The 14,442-nt window shown below is 41.8% G+C and overlaps 1 long non-coding RNA gene across 1 annotated transcript; it reads right to left on the minus strand.

Moving 5' to 3' along the window:
* Window positions 1-1,567: 1,567 nt before the first annotated feature.
* Window positions 1,568-10,559, minus strand: LOC135314342 (uncharacterized). The gene is made up of 3 exons (XR_010373859.1): window positions 10,410-10,559; window positions 6,727-6,913; window positions 1,568-4,694 (listed from the first exon to the last, which is right to left on the minus strand). It is a non-coding gene; the product is annotated as an uncharacterized LOC135314342 (long non-coding RNA).
* Window positions 10,560-14,442: the final 3,883 nt, after the last annotated feature.

The following is a 14,442-nucleotide window of genomic DNA, read 5'->3' on the forward strand; positions in this document are numbered from 1 at the left end:
AGAACAGCCAGGCATTACCTGGCTGTACACAGGAGTTACTGAAGCACTTGCACAGCAAGGAGTAAACAACACACATTGACAGTTTTGTTAAGGTAACAAAATGGAAAAAAAAAACATGAACAAAACCATCTCTGCTACTTTTTGTACTACCCACAGCTGGCAAACTCAGTGGAGAAACACAGCAATACCCTGACATTGATTTGGTCCACTTAAACATAGTATTTATTTATAATAATTATGAGCATTTTTCTTTCAATCCAGAAGGATTCATTATGTATTGTGTGCTTTACATCATGTTATGAACTAGCCCATTGATAAATTAGTGCTAAATTTTATTTGCAAAAGGCATCTTTGGCAGGGATTCAATGCTGACTCACAACAACAATTGCTCATAGTACTGACTTGCTGTTGTTCAATATCTAGAGCTGCTCAGTCCTCCTGGCATCCCACTGTGTGGGTAAAAGTTACATCGGAATTGCAAATTTTACCTCACACAGAGATAAGGGCAGCATTTCCAAAACAGCCCCTCATTTTAGGAGCTCAAACAGAGCCAAGACGGTCCTGAGTTTCTGGCATCAGGAGCACTTACAGCCAGATCCAAACACCTCGCACTCAACATGCAAACCAAGAGACACCATCAGGATCTTCCGTGACAAAAGCTATAAGGCAATTGCTAACTACTCTAATGCTGTTTATCCTAAATAACATGTAGCTTTAGAGCAAAGAAGTGTCCAGAACAGGAGCACAGCGACAGGCATCCCTGTGTTATCCAATTCACCAGGATATCCTGATTTCTACGCCCTTCATCACTTGGGCATAGATTTAGCCCTGCCTTTTCTTTAGGTTGTTTGGCTACACTCTTCCTCACACAAAGCTCTTTGTACGAGAAATGCTATGTTACCTCCTTGGTCTCCAGTCTAATGGTCTACTGGGCAGCTCTTACCACAGAGAAGAAATCTAAAGCCAGGACGCCAACTGGGGAAAAGTGATATGAAATATCTCAATACACCTGACAAATGGCAGAAAAAACTTGACACAAAAATCTTTCGTTTCAAGGCAGAAGTTGTAGAAAATTGGGGTTTGTTCTTCCCATTTGTGGCAAGCCTTCCCCCACCTCCATCCCCAATCAGTCAGTCTGCGGGACTGGTGGGACAAGTCTGCAGTAGGGAGATCAAAGGATCCTCTTCTAATTCTTAGGTCATCTGTGAAAGATACCGTGAGAAATAAGCACGAGGCTCGGTGTTCTTTAGGGCTCCTGACAGAACTAAGTCCATTGATTTTTGCAGAGGCAAATAGCCCGAAAGGCATCACACCAAGCCAAGCCAGCAGCAGAACGCCAGGCAGCAGTGAGAGTGGCTCTGCCCTTCCTATGCAAGTCAGGTGCTGGCCCGTCAACTACTGAATCAACCTGGGTCCTCTCCAGAGTACAACTAATTTCCTGTTTTAAGTGGAAAGCAGTATTGATCAAATATCTGCCTGACATCAAAGTGTGTGTGTTGGGGGGGTCCCCTGTTCACAGCTCAGAAGCAGCCTGCTTGGACCATTTCTGGCTATTCTCTATCAGGAAGCCCCACCTGATAGCCCACTGCCCTCCTTGGCCCCCAAAAGCACCTGCGGAGCAAAAACTGTTCCCCCTCAGGTCAGTAATCCTGCAGGATGCTGTTAATGAAAATATGCACTTTTTAAAAAATGCTTTTTCATAATTATTTTTTAATGGAAATATGCACAAGTGCCTTGAACAATCTACCAGTTTGCAGTATTTGTAAACACAAATGGAATACTCTCATTGATTTTACAGTACCACAGAAAAAATCTGCAGGACTGGTGAGGAAAGCAAGTTATTCTCAGCATAACAATGAATCCAAAACAGGTATTTTATAATGGGAAAACATCCAAATGATTATAAAATGGGTCAACATTAAAGACACTTAAAGTTCTAGACCTTATTTAATGTTTCAAAATTTAATATCAGTCACAGCCATGTCATTCCAAGGCACGTCCTGATTTCAATTACATATCTGGATAAGTGGCTTTGCAAGCATTAAGAAAAATCGCCGTAGTCATCATATGCTGAGCTTCAGACTAAAAGAATTTTTCAATATCTCCTCTAGCTATAGGCCCTTCAGTCTGAGGCTTAGAGGATAAAACACTGACAATGAACTTAACAGTTCTCGCTAATGCAGCTTAAAAAAACGTGCCTCTTGCCTTGCAGTGGAGAAGTGTCATGCTGCTTATAAAGCATTTTGCTCAAATTTACTCTTTTCTACTATATTAAGCAAGCAGGTTTCAGTTTAAAACTACCACCTTACTGACTTCATTAAAGCCATCTGGTACTGGTATTTTATTAGTCCTTTATAAAAAAGTTTCCATCTCTTGCATGTAATTAAGTTGAATCCCAGGAACAATTTACTTGACTGATCTTTCATTAAGCATAGCAGCACGATAGCACTTCTCAAGTAATGGATCGGTGGGAAGTTCATAAACCTTTATTAGAGAAACTGTCCACTACCTTGCCACTTTTCACCTTTCAAAAGTGTACCACTTTGTGTAGAATAAAAAAAATATTGAAAAGAGAGCACAAGAAAACTGCCTTCATATATTCTGAGCTAACGAGAATGTGTTTGTCATTTACTGAGCTACATCTATTCCAGAGGTCTGCCTGTGTGTTAGTAGTCCCTCACGATATCAGGCTGGAAGAAAATGTGAATTTTAGAGTCCTTGAATTATTCTGCTTTTCCACTGCTATTCCAATAGGGCTTATACTAGATAGCATGTTGTAAAAATGAGCAGAACTCGGTAATGTCCTGAAAGTGTACTTTCATTTTCCCTTCCTATGCCGTACTGATCAGCTGGGTAGAAAGCAAGAGAGGGGCTAGGCTAAAAGTAAAAAGAATCATAATCACTCTTAAATGAACAGACCACAAATGTGGATGATGTACTGATGGTTTTTCCTATTCCTTGTAAAATCTGCTTTTAATTACCCCACATAATTGCATGAGGCAAAGCAATTACCTGTAGCCAAAGGTAGAGCATCAATCCAGTCGTTTCCATGGAAAGTTACAAGCATTCATCTGCAGCTGAACTGAGCTGAATTTCTTGTCATTCCTGGGTGTGCGTGCCACACCAGCTGGGATAACATGTCTAGCCCTACTATAACCATCATGGATCAAGTATTTTGTTCCTTCTTTTCTCTTTAAAAAAAAAACAAACAACCAAAACCTGATGGTTAGGCAGCAGCAGGAAGTCCTGGGCCACCTAGGATGGTAAATGGAAATCTATTACCATTATATAGTTTAAAAACAAGTATGACTAATCATCTCCTAATAGTAAGAATTATCCTGGATTAGTCTCCCTCCTGGAAACTAGCGAGCTCCATGTATCTCAGTTCTCTCTCTTATAAACTCTAGTTTATATAAGGCTAACACTTACCATCCTTCGGTCAGTATTGAGAAAACAAACAAAAAATATCAGTATTTCAAAAAGTATGAGCAGACCAGATGTACAATGGATTTGACCTGAACCACTACATTCAGTTAACCCCTGGTGGCAGGACTGTTGTAAGCCAGAGCTTGTTAACATTTGGCTGCCTGCTGTGGCACCAAAACCCCTAACAGGTATGTGCAAAGAGGGGAGGGATAGTGAGAAAGGGAAGGAAAAAGTGGCTTGGAGACAGCACCCTAAATACCCAATTTGTATTTTTATGTCACAGGATAAGCACAGAGCATACCAGAGACACAATTACCAGAACTGCTGCACAGTTTATACTTTTTATGATTTAGAGGGATTTTTTTCTATAGAGGTATCCACAATTTAACCGGAAACAAATTAGGAGTTCCACAAATCAGAATACTTTGGAAAACTTTGGAAACAGAGTACTTTGTATCACTTCTGGAAAGGCTGCGACCAGCAGGGAGGGCATTCGAGTTAGTGGGAAAGCACTAGTGAAAAGAATGGGATACAAGCCTAAAAGCCAAGAAAGCCCAGGAAGTGGGAAGAGCCCTATTCCTCACCTCTACATATGAATGCAAGTGTTAAAATACAGATTAGGAACAAAAGCAGGAGAAAGGGAATTTAGGGGAGATGCTGGTTTAAGAATATAAAAGCCGTAGGACTAGATTTAAGTAGTTGTGGGAGAAGGCAGGTGGGAGGTCTCAGCCTCACAGAGTTCAGCTGCATCCTTCCCCAGTTCCCAAAGAGGGCCCCCCAAGTACAAGAGAAGTTGTAATCTGAGCTCTTGCTTTCCCTTTCCCTTCTGCCACCTCATTTATAGTTCAGCATTCAAGAACTGGACTTTTTGCTCTACCTGCACCAACCTTGTAATATTCTGCTTGTCTGATGTTGAAAGAGGCCAACTGATATGGAAAAGCCTAGGGCGTCTTCTCTGGAAGCAACAAACTGAACCAAAGCCCCCTCCTTCCTGCCAGGGGGCTGTAAACCAAAAGAGCAGGAAGGGATCTTGGGAGGCTGGCTGATACCCCACTCACCATAAGAACTAATATCATGAAGGCCTCAGGCCTGGCAAAAACTATCTTCTGACAGGGACAGGCAAGTGTCAGCAGCATTTGAACCAACAGGCTCACCACATGAAGTTACTTAATGCAGATGCAGCACAGTATCAGTCTTAGATGTGGGGAATGAAGCACCACTGACTCCAGTTTCTATGGTTTCAGGTGCCTGGCTCCAAGAAAGTGTGCCTGCAACTACAGTTCAAAGCGCAATATGTATTTCAGTCAGCTACAGAAAAGCTAGGTAGTTTCAAGAGGTGTGTATTAGCTTACACCAGCAGCACCCAGTTTTCACCACCTCATGCCCATCCATCATCCAAGTAACATACTGTGAGCAAAGGCCACCCCACCTTTTTCTTATCTCTCAGTTTTCCTCTTTTTCAGGAGTGAGTGAGCATGCTCAGCCTGAATAAAATGCTTTCCGGCAAGAACAGAACACACTGAAGAGAAAGGAGCGTAACACTGAACACGAGCACCAGTTCTCCAGCAGATTTTATGAAGGGAAGGAAGACAGAAAATGTGGTCTCCTTCCAGGAGTTTGACTGAAGAACTGGTTTTCAAAGCTCAGAGATAATCGCTGTGGTGTTTTGTGACAGCCACATCCTCTGAGTCTGCTGTCTCTTTAATTAGCCAATCTTGACTAACATTTCATGTTACCTGCGTAGAAAACTACCATTACCTTGAACCCAAGAGGGATGAAGTATCCCAGGACACTGTAATAGTACTATAATAATCCTTAGGAGATGGAGACTTCAAATGTTAACTGGCTGTAGGACTGAGAAAGAAAGTGCCTGAATCTCTTCTCCCCCCTTTCACCTCAGATTCTGTCTTAATTGAAATTTTTTCCTGATGCCCAGTCATTGCCCAGAATATTTACACAGCAGGCACCCTCCTTCTTGCCCTGGCTCCCTAGACTTGGCACTTCTTTTTGGTGCCTTACCTTTGAATGCAGTGCTGAAAATACACACCAAAAAGGTGAGAAAAAACAAGAACAACAAAACCATCGCCAGCATGTTAGACAGACGTAAGGACAAAAAGGTCTCACTGAGAAGCCAAGCCAAACAACTGCCTGGACATCCTCAGTTTTGCCTTCTTTCTGGCAGGATGACTCAGTGAGCAAGCCTTTTGTTCAGACGCCTTGTTTGTCATACCCAAACCTACTGCAAATTGGGTCACATGGAAATAATCTGCCATCCCTCCTAGCAACACACTGCATCCTATACATACCGATAACTTAATTAATACCTAACAAAATATCAGTATTGCATGGTTGACAAAGAGTTTTCGGCACAAGGGACAGAGCTGCTCTTATTTATAGCATCAACACATAGTATATGAATTCAAGCAAGCTTGAGAGTCAGCAGTTGGTAGAAATTGATCTAGCCTTTGCTATGTAAGTATCCTCTGCTTTGCAGCCCAAATGAAATAAAGGCCAAAGCAAGCAAATTCAACCACATCCAGTAATTGCAACGCTCCTGTTCAGAACGTCCCAGGGACAAGGGAAGAAAGATGACATCTAAGACAACCTTCACCAAAAATAGTTTTAGTTCAAACCCTGAGCATAGGCATCTATATCTAGGATAGCTAACTTCTCTAAACTCAGAAGCCTCTCTTACTCTGACACCAGCTACCCTTACATAGCACCAAACACGGCCTAATCAGCTCCACCTTCACCCTTGACTACTCCCACTAATTTGGCTGGCTTGGCCCACCCACCCATCAACTTTTCTGGTGAACAAATAAAACAGCTTTGTAGGCAGATCTCCCATTACTCCTCAACACTAACAGGAAACTCATTGAGAGGAAAAGGATACCAAAATTTATTCTTAGTTTTAAGCGATGAGAATGATTTGCCCACTTCCCCTTGCACTCACCAGCTGAAACACGTTCAAGCATTAAATAAGCTGCAGGGTAAACCTGGTGTAGGGACCTTCAGCTTTCCTTTGCTTCAGCTTTATAAAAGTATAAGCAGTTCAATACAGAGCTAGAAGCATTGCCTAATCCCACCTATTCTAGTTGCTCCCTCTCCCCCTATTACTACCATTAAATATCCTTGACAACTTTAAGATGAGGGGTAGAACCTGAAATCCAGCTGGTGAGTGGAAATTGGGTTTATCTTCCAAGGAATCAAGAAAAAGCAGCTGGCTTTCCTTTGGGGGGGTGGGGGGGGGGGGAAGGGTTGTAGCTACTCACTCCTATTTACAGTGCCTGGTACACTCACATGACAGGGCTCTGGCTTCACAAACAGCAGCAGCAGCACTGTAGCCTAGTGATTTTACAGACCAGGGATTGAGATTAGGGCCCCTTGCAGAATTCAGTCACAAAGGATGTTTTTCCAGGTCTTTAATCTTCACCCAACTTGCTGGACGTAGGCAAATTCCTTCTGGCAGAGCCTGCCTCCTAAGGGACTGAGGAAGAAATAATATTCAATGGCAAAAACAGGTTTCATAGCAGCTTGCTCTTCTTTCTCAAACACACACCTCACTGTTTATTGTTATTTATTCTAAAGCTAGCCTAATCTCCCATGACACAGAGGGCAGCTGCTCACTGATTAAAGAGACTGCTTCATGGGGTCAGCTGGACTCCACCACAAATAGAAGCCAGTAGTGCCAATGAACAAGCAATGAAAAATGTGATTAGATTAGCTCTAATCCAGCTAGTTACATGGGCTTGATAGTCATGCGGCTAAAGCTAGCTCTCTATACATTCTCATCTCCCTATGGTTTCACACCTTTCTGCCCAGGAACAAGGGCAACCCAAATGATTACAAGTAGATGTCCAAACTATGCTGCAGTCTTTCTCTATCCACCCTCTCTTTGTAGCATAGACAGCAAATCCAGATGACCTTAGGTATAGAGCATCCTCCAGCGGCAGCCTCCATTTCCCTGTGTTTATCTGAAAGGCCTATTAAATTGTATCCCTCCCCACCAATTACCCCTATTCCCAAGAATGTGTATTCTGCTTTAATCCTACATCGAAGAAACCATCAGCTGCCAGATCATGTGGACACAGCTAGTCCCCATTCTGCCAGTGAAGATGCTGGTCAGTAGAACATTTAAAGAGTCTTGTTAATGCCCAGATACAATATTTTTAGATTTATATTACAGCTGGAGTGCCACGAACAAATATTCTTCTCAGGCTTTTTAGAAACATCTAACACAGCTGCATCAACAGCCATGCAGTTAGCTGTGCCAGGAGCAGGCAAAGCTTCAGTACTGCAGGGTGAGACAGAGCACTTCTCTTAGACATTTCAAGTATGACTGGGGTTACCCTCGGGGGTATTTCCACAGAATGGCTTCTGATGAATGGGGTATCCTATTCTATGGCTTCCTATTTACATGGAAATTTATCTTGGTGAAGTCATTGGGTGTGCATGCTGGCCCTGCTCCATCTTCATGGTACGCCTTGAGGGCTCTCCCACCTTCCCATCCCACTTACACAGTCTCATTTTTAATCACTCATGGTTTTGGTTTAATTGTGTTTTTCCAGATTTTTATTTGCCCCCTGTAAAATTTTCCAAAAAGCAGAAAGTCTAGTCAGCCAAATCAGACTGTGGAGGACATACCAAGTTTGTCCCTCCACAAGTCATTAGGACATGATGTCCCGATATCCTTGTCCCATCCTGCTCTGCCAAGAGGAACCTAAAATCTCTCTGGCATTAACTACCACCATAGAGGAATTAAAAAAAGAAATCTCCTACTATCTTTAATGTCCAAGTGAAAAAGATGACACACTGTGGGTAATGGAGGGCATATACTGTGGTACTCCTGAAAACACACAGCCCATTTTTATAGTGTCATCAAAAAGAAAAATCAGTAAGTCTTATGAGCTGATCTGCCACACTGTGCTCTTGTGACTTCTGAATCATCTTTCACAGATCTCAGTGAGCCACACAAAACATGCTGGTGTCTGAACCCAAGAAAATCTCTTACCCAGCAGCATATAGGGTTGCATCCCTGAAGGTACACACTATGCTGCTAATGAGCTGCAAGCACCTCGTATTAAAATGCCTTCTTTTCTGGGTCAAGAAAGAGAAGTTAGTGTCCCACAATCTACCACAAGCCATACACGGAATATCCATGTTCCAGGCGTGACCCTGAAACAACATGTGGCTACAGGTAAGCATGATGGCACAAGCATATGAAAAGTCTGCGTGCATACTTATCAATACATATATTGAGTTGGCTCAAACTCCTCTGGATACAGGTCAAAATATCAACTTCCCAAGTAAAGGACAGTCCTAAGACGCAAGAGCCCAGAAGGTGAAAAGTAATAGCATTACTTTTCTTCAAAAATCTTTATACTAAGTTCAATGCTTGGGCACAAACAGGATGTCTTCTACAGGACACAATTCAAAGGGAAAAAAAAAGGAGGGGTGGGAATAAAACCTTTACTTAAAAGTCTCAATTTACAATTCTTGTAAATATTTTGAAAGGGCAACAGACAGTTACAAGGGAAACAAGATATGAACACCTGAAAACATTCCTGTTTGTCAATTTTCATATTTGATGAGTAATGTAGCCTCCAGGTTACTATAGCAGCAAGATCCATCACCTAGGTGACCAAGCACTAATGATGTCATCATTAACCTATCTCCTCACGCTCTCACACTGGGCACATTATCAGACTTTCATTTCTTCCAAAATGTTTGTCTTCTTACCAACAGATGGATAGTAACAAACCATATGGACAATCTCCATGAGGAGTGAGCTTTCGTGACAGCATCAGCCTGCCTTGTTAAGCAGGACTGTTTTGGAGAGCATCACCTGTGTAAGAGCTGGGCACTTTAGACATCCAACATGTGCAACCTGATTTAACACCAGAGTAATAAGTAGCAACAGAACTTGCATAAAAGCTCTTAGGAAGAGCTGCTGATGGACAAAGAGGTCATTTAACATACTAGAGGGTCTGAAGTATAAATCTGCACAAAACAGCAGGAATCTCTTGGAAAATGCATTGGCAAGGTCTTCCCCCAAATAAGCATTCCTTTTGGAAAGTCAAACTTTCACTAAGGAACACCAAATCTGATAAATTCCCAAATCAATACATTATCTACTACATGGAGATGATCTATTCCAAATAAACCTGTGCTTTCTGTTTGAGGCCTTGCAAGCAAGTCTTCACGGCACAAGACAGCAGAGAGGTTCATGAGCTTGCCCTGAACCACTAGCTGGGTGACAGACCAAGAGAGCTCCATGAAGTAATCAGACTGGTGATGTAACTCAGAGTCTGGGTGTCTTCATACAGCACTGCATATGGTTGAGGATATGCCCTCTACTACATGGTTCCACTAATGCTGTTAAACTCTGGATACCTGAGAAACACTCATGAGTACAGATGTGTTTGTTTACAACCAAACAACATATCACTTGGATTACAAAGAAAGATTAAACCTAAGACTCCTGAAAAATACCAATTTCTTGGTAACATTACATAACTGGTAACCTCCATAGTCTAAAGGGACTTTGGTTGGTTGGGTTAAAGGGAATGAAATGGAATTGGGATTTACACACACACCCCCCACCCCAACCCCCGTTTGTTAAAGGCTGCCTTTATATCCCATAGAGAAAGGAAGTAAGGCACAAATCTCTTTCCCTCCACTTTTAATAAACACTGATGACTCATCACTTCCCCATTTTGCTTTAAAAATCCTGTCATCATTGTGGTTTGCTTTTTAAGCTATCTTCTCAACTTCATATAGCACCTGCTGTGATGACACAGGAAGTGTTGTGGTTCTTTTGCCCTTTCGATACATCTCTCATCAACAGAGCACTCTGACCTTTAAACATCACTTATTTTACTTGCCCAGCAGATACTTGCAACCCCCAAAGACAGTGTTTCTTTGATCACACTTCCTAGATAGTAGATTACACTGTCTTGACAGAATCAAAAAATATGCCATACCTTTTCAAGCCTTTATCAAAGCACGTTCAGATTTTGTGCTGCAGTTTAAATTTTCACAAGTAGAATGAGCTGTTACAGCTTCACTGACACTTCAGTAGGTAAGGAAGACACCTGAATCAAGTTTACTTGTTTGAAATGTGTTCGCTGCCTTATCTTTTGGCCATCTTTCACTGCCTATTGCCCCATGTTCCTTATGCTGAGTAAAGAACATGGTATCTTTTACCTGATTATCCATGCATAGGTTGAACAAAGACCATTAGAGGCCAAGCTCTTTGTAATTCTGGAGGACAAAAGAATAACTCTGTTCCTGATAAAGTCAGTTTTCTTGCCTGTTTCGTTCACTGGCTGATAATGGGATAAAATCAGCAGAGGAAAACAAGATCAAACTAGTGCTGGATCTGAGAAGATAAAAGAAAAGACAAAATTTACAGAGAAAGGAACCTTGGGCAGATGAGAGAAATAAGAAGCACATTTCTACAGCAAAGAATATTTTACACTGAGGCTAGACAAGGGCAAAAGATGCTAGGAGAAAGCATGGGCTCTCTGTTTCAGGAAAGATGACATCTGCTCGCAGAGGGCTACTGGGCCCAGAAAGATTCAGCCTCAACACAGAGAACATCTGAACAGTGGAAAACAATGAATAAGAGCATGAAAATGAATAAACATTCTATTGTTCGCTGAGAACTATACATTCTTTGTTGAGGATAGACGCAGCTTGAGTTTTGCAAAGCTTTTTTATCTGCTTGCTTCCATCATGAAAAGGCCCTTCAGAGGTGAGCCACTAACCAGGAATGCCCAAGGGCTCCCACCCTGGTCAAAGGAGAGGCTGGAGCTGTTTGGGAGGCTGAGGCTCAGGCGCAGCTGTGAGAGCTGACTAACTGCAGCAGAGCCCAGATTCTGTGAGAGAGAAACCAAAGGACACTCATGCCCTGATTTGCTGATATCAGACAGTGAACAGCATCACTCAAACTGTGAGATGAACTAACCGAGGTGAACAGTACACCTCTATGCAGTTAACTGGCCAAGGAACTCTCCATGGGTTGTGTGTGAAATATATAAAAATAATGTTTTTCCAGTTCATACTCCTGACAGTCCTCTTCAGAGGACTGTATAGCCAAGGTCAGCTTGTCTTTCTGGAAAACTGGGTACCTTTAATGAATAACTAAACTTTAAACACTGAATTTCATTAAAAGGCCTCACTTCGCTAGAGAAAATATTTAACTCTTGTGACATTACGCAACACTGCACTCAGTGCGAAGACACAAGATAAATGAGGAATGTCTGGGGTTTGCATATCACCCTGCAGGACTTGACTTCCTCTTATTTTCTACCTTTTTTTAAATACATGTGTATTTAGAACAGGCTAACTGAACATTTCAGAACTGCTAACAGCTGCTCAGGTGGAAATCTTGCCATTATGAGATTACAGCTATGCTCAACTCTTCAGAAACAAGACTTCCTTCATTAAGTGTTTGGTTGGTCTTTCCTGCAGGACTGGTGAAATGCTGAGTGCTTCTAACTCTGTAACCCTGAGAAATGAAATGGGTCTGAAATGCTGCCTAAAAATTACTTTCATTTTTATCACTCAAAAACAAGATGCAATGACAGGAAAAGCCAGAAAGAATGTCATTTATTTCAAAGTGCAAGAGCAGCTCATGATGGCACCTGAAAGGCAGTAGTTGTAAAGCCTTGTATTTTAAATAACAGCAAACAAGAGAAACTTTATTAATTTGTTTCTTTGTGGGGAAGGCTCACACTAGAGAAAACCCAGAAAACAGGATACAACTGCTTGAACAAAATCATCAAAGGAGGCCTACAAAGAAAGTGGGCACAGAACCTCTGGACTACTTTTTTTTTTCCCCATTTTTATAACGCATAGAGGACATGAAAGGTGTTTTTCAGTAGTTCTTTCTTATTCTAAAAAGATTTTTTTTTTTGCTTCTGCTTCTCTTTTACATTAAAAATCAAAGGCTTGCCTAGAATTGAAGGCTTGAGGCAAACAGCATCAAAAACATCCACAAGTCCAGATCAAGCACATTGGTAAGGACATTTCATTAATGCCCACCTTGCATTTGATCCTCAAGGCTGCAGATGGAAGTCAGCAAATCTGAGGATTCAAAAACCAAACTACACCAAACCTAGTTCAGCTGCAAGAAATATATTTAAAAGGCAAAAAAAAGCCATTTCTAATTGGCTAATGGTTTAGATTAAAAAAAAGAAAGTCCTCCAAAAATTCATAGCTATCCTTGGGCAGAGGAAACTTGTCCTTGATACCTGGAGTGAAATTAGTGATAAATAAAACACCTTTTCATTGCCTTTGACAATAATTTCTATTGATGGGTCTGTGGCTGGATATTTATGGCAATTTTGTCTGTAGATGGTCTCTCCAAATGTGTCTGGAAGAAGTCCCTCTTAAGAAAAAAGGAATAATCAACTCGTTCATCCGGTAAGATGTCCTGTGTTATTGGGACTTCCAGTGAGCAGCAGTGGGACAGCGACTGTGTAACAGCCTGGCCTGTTCTCAGGCTCCAAGAAACTCTTTAAGCTAACTTGCATCTGTATTTGTTTCAAAACTGAAGTTCTGCTCCTAATCTGTATTGACGTAGCAGTGCTGGGCTGCGACTAAAGATGAAGTGCTGGCCCATGACACCACATACCCAAACCTGAACCAGAGCCACTTCTTTCTCTCAGTTCCTATCAAAGGTGGGCAGGCAAGCCAGCAGTTTACACTGAAGCTAGAAAAGGAAAAGTACTCCAGTGTCTGGAGAGGCTTAACATTCCATGTTTGGGACACAAGTTTGAGACACTTGATGACAGCCTGTGAGCTCAGCCCTAAAAGATGAATCTGTACAGCCCACACAAAACAAAAAAAGAGACAAAACACACTGTGGAAGGACACTTAAGCATTGCCACATCTTGAAGCACTTCACCTGCCTTTCTCCCTCCTTGTCCCTTCCCAGCATGATATTGTCTTGCATTGCCAAGCCATGTTTCCTGTTCAGAAGCCTGCCTTTTTCCTAGGATGTGTGCTAAATGGGGCAATGCTTCCATGAACAGGCTTTAAGTTACCTTTCGAGACATGCTTGAATCCCCAAACCTTTTTCTGCTGAAGGGAACAGCACTTTCTCAGTCAGCTGGTCTCTTTTTTGAGTAGAAAAGCAGCAGCAGAGCTGTGGGAGGAGGACTGGAGACTATCATTTCTTGTACATCAACAGAACCAACTTCAACATCTAAGCCTGTTCTGCCTGTAAACATGCCAGATAATATTCTCCCCTGCTTATTTCTTATAGGAGGAAGAAACCTTTTTCTCTCTCAGACTGGTTGTTGGTGAAACTATCTGCTAAAAAAATAAAATTTTAAAAAGCATCTTATTTGTAAAGCAAACACTTTGGATTTGGAAGTCACTAAGGGGAAGCAGATACGGTACATCTGATGACATTTTGCCAGTTTCTCAGAGTAGCACTGAGCTTTCAAAACTGAAAAGTAATTATAACTTTTTTCCACTGTTCTGCATGTGTTTTTCTGGTGGGTTGCCTACTGCGTGTTAAGGATGCTGAGCGCCTGCTCATATTCTCAGATTCATGTGGCTATGTTGCCCTAGTTAAAATTAAACGATACATTACACCCGAGTCACCCTCTGCTAATGCCTGCTAGATGGTTTCTGGCATAAAGTTTTAGATTTGGAGCTGGTTGGGAATTTTCCATAGGGGATATCTTCTGAAAGAGAATTCTGTTTCTGAGAAAACAGAAATTTTCCATGAGGGGAAAAAGGTAGTTTCTGCCAAAAAAAAATTTTAAAAGGTTGGTTTGTAAAGAGGATCGAAACACAGTATTTCATTCTGAATTGGCTTGGACTAGCTAAACTGTGCAATGTCCCAGATGATCCACATCAATTTTGGATACTGTCAGATGGAGACAGTCCAGCTAGAGAGCCCAGGCTCAGACAAGGCGAGGGCTATGAGTACAATTTTCAGATGGCCCTGTGTGACTGCCTCGTTTCTGGCAGCCACAGCTGTGAGTGCCACAGATGCCT

The sequence above is a fragment of the Phalacrocorax carbo genome, chromosome 7, assembly GCF_963921805.1.
Source record: "Phalacrocorax carbo chromosome 7, bPhaCar2.1, whole genome shotgun sequence".
Lineage (NCBI taxonomy): Eukaryota > Metazoa > Chordata > Aves > Suliformes > Phalacrocoracidae > Phalacrocorax > Phalacrocorax carbo.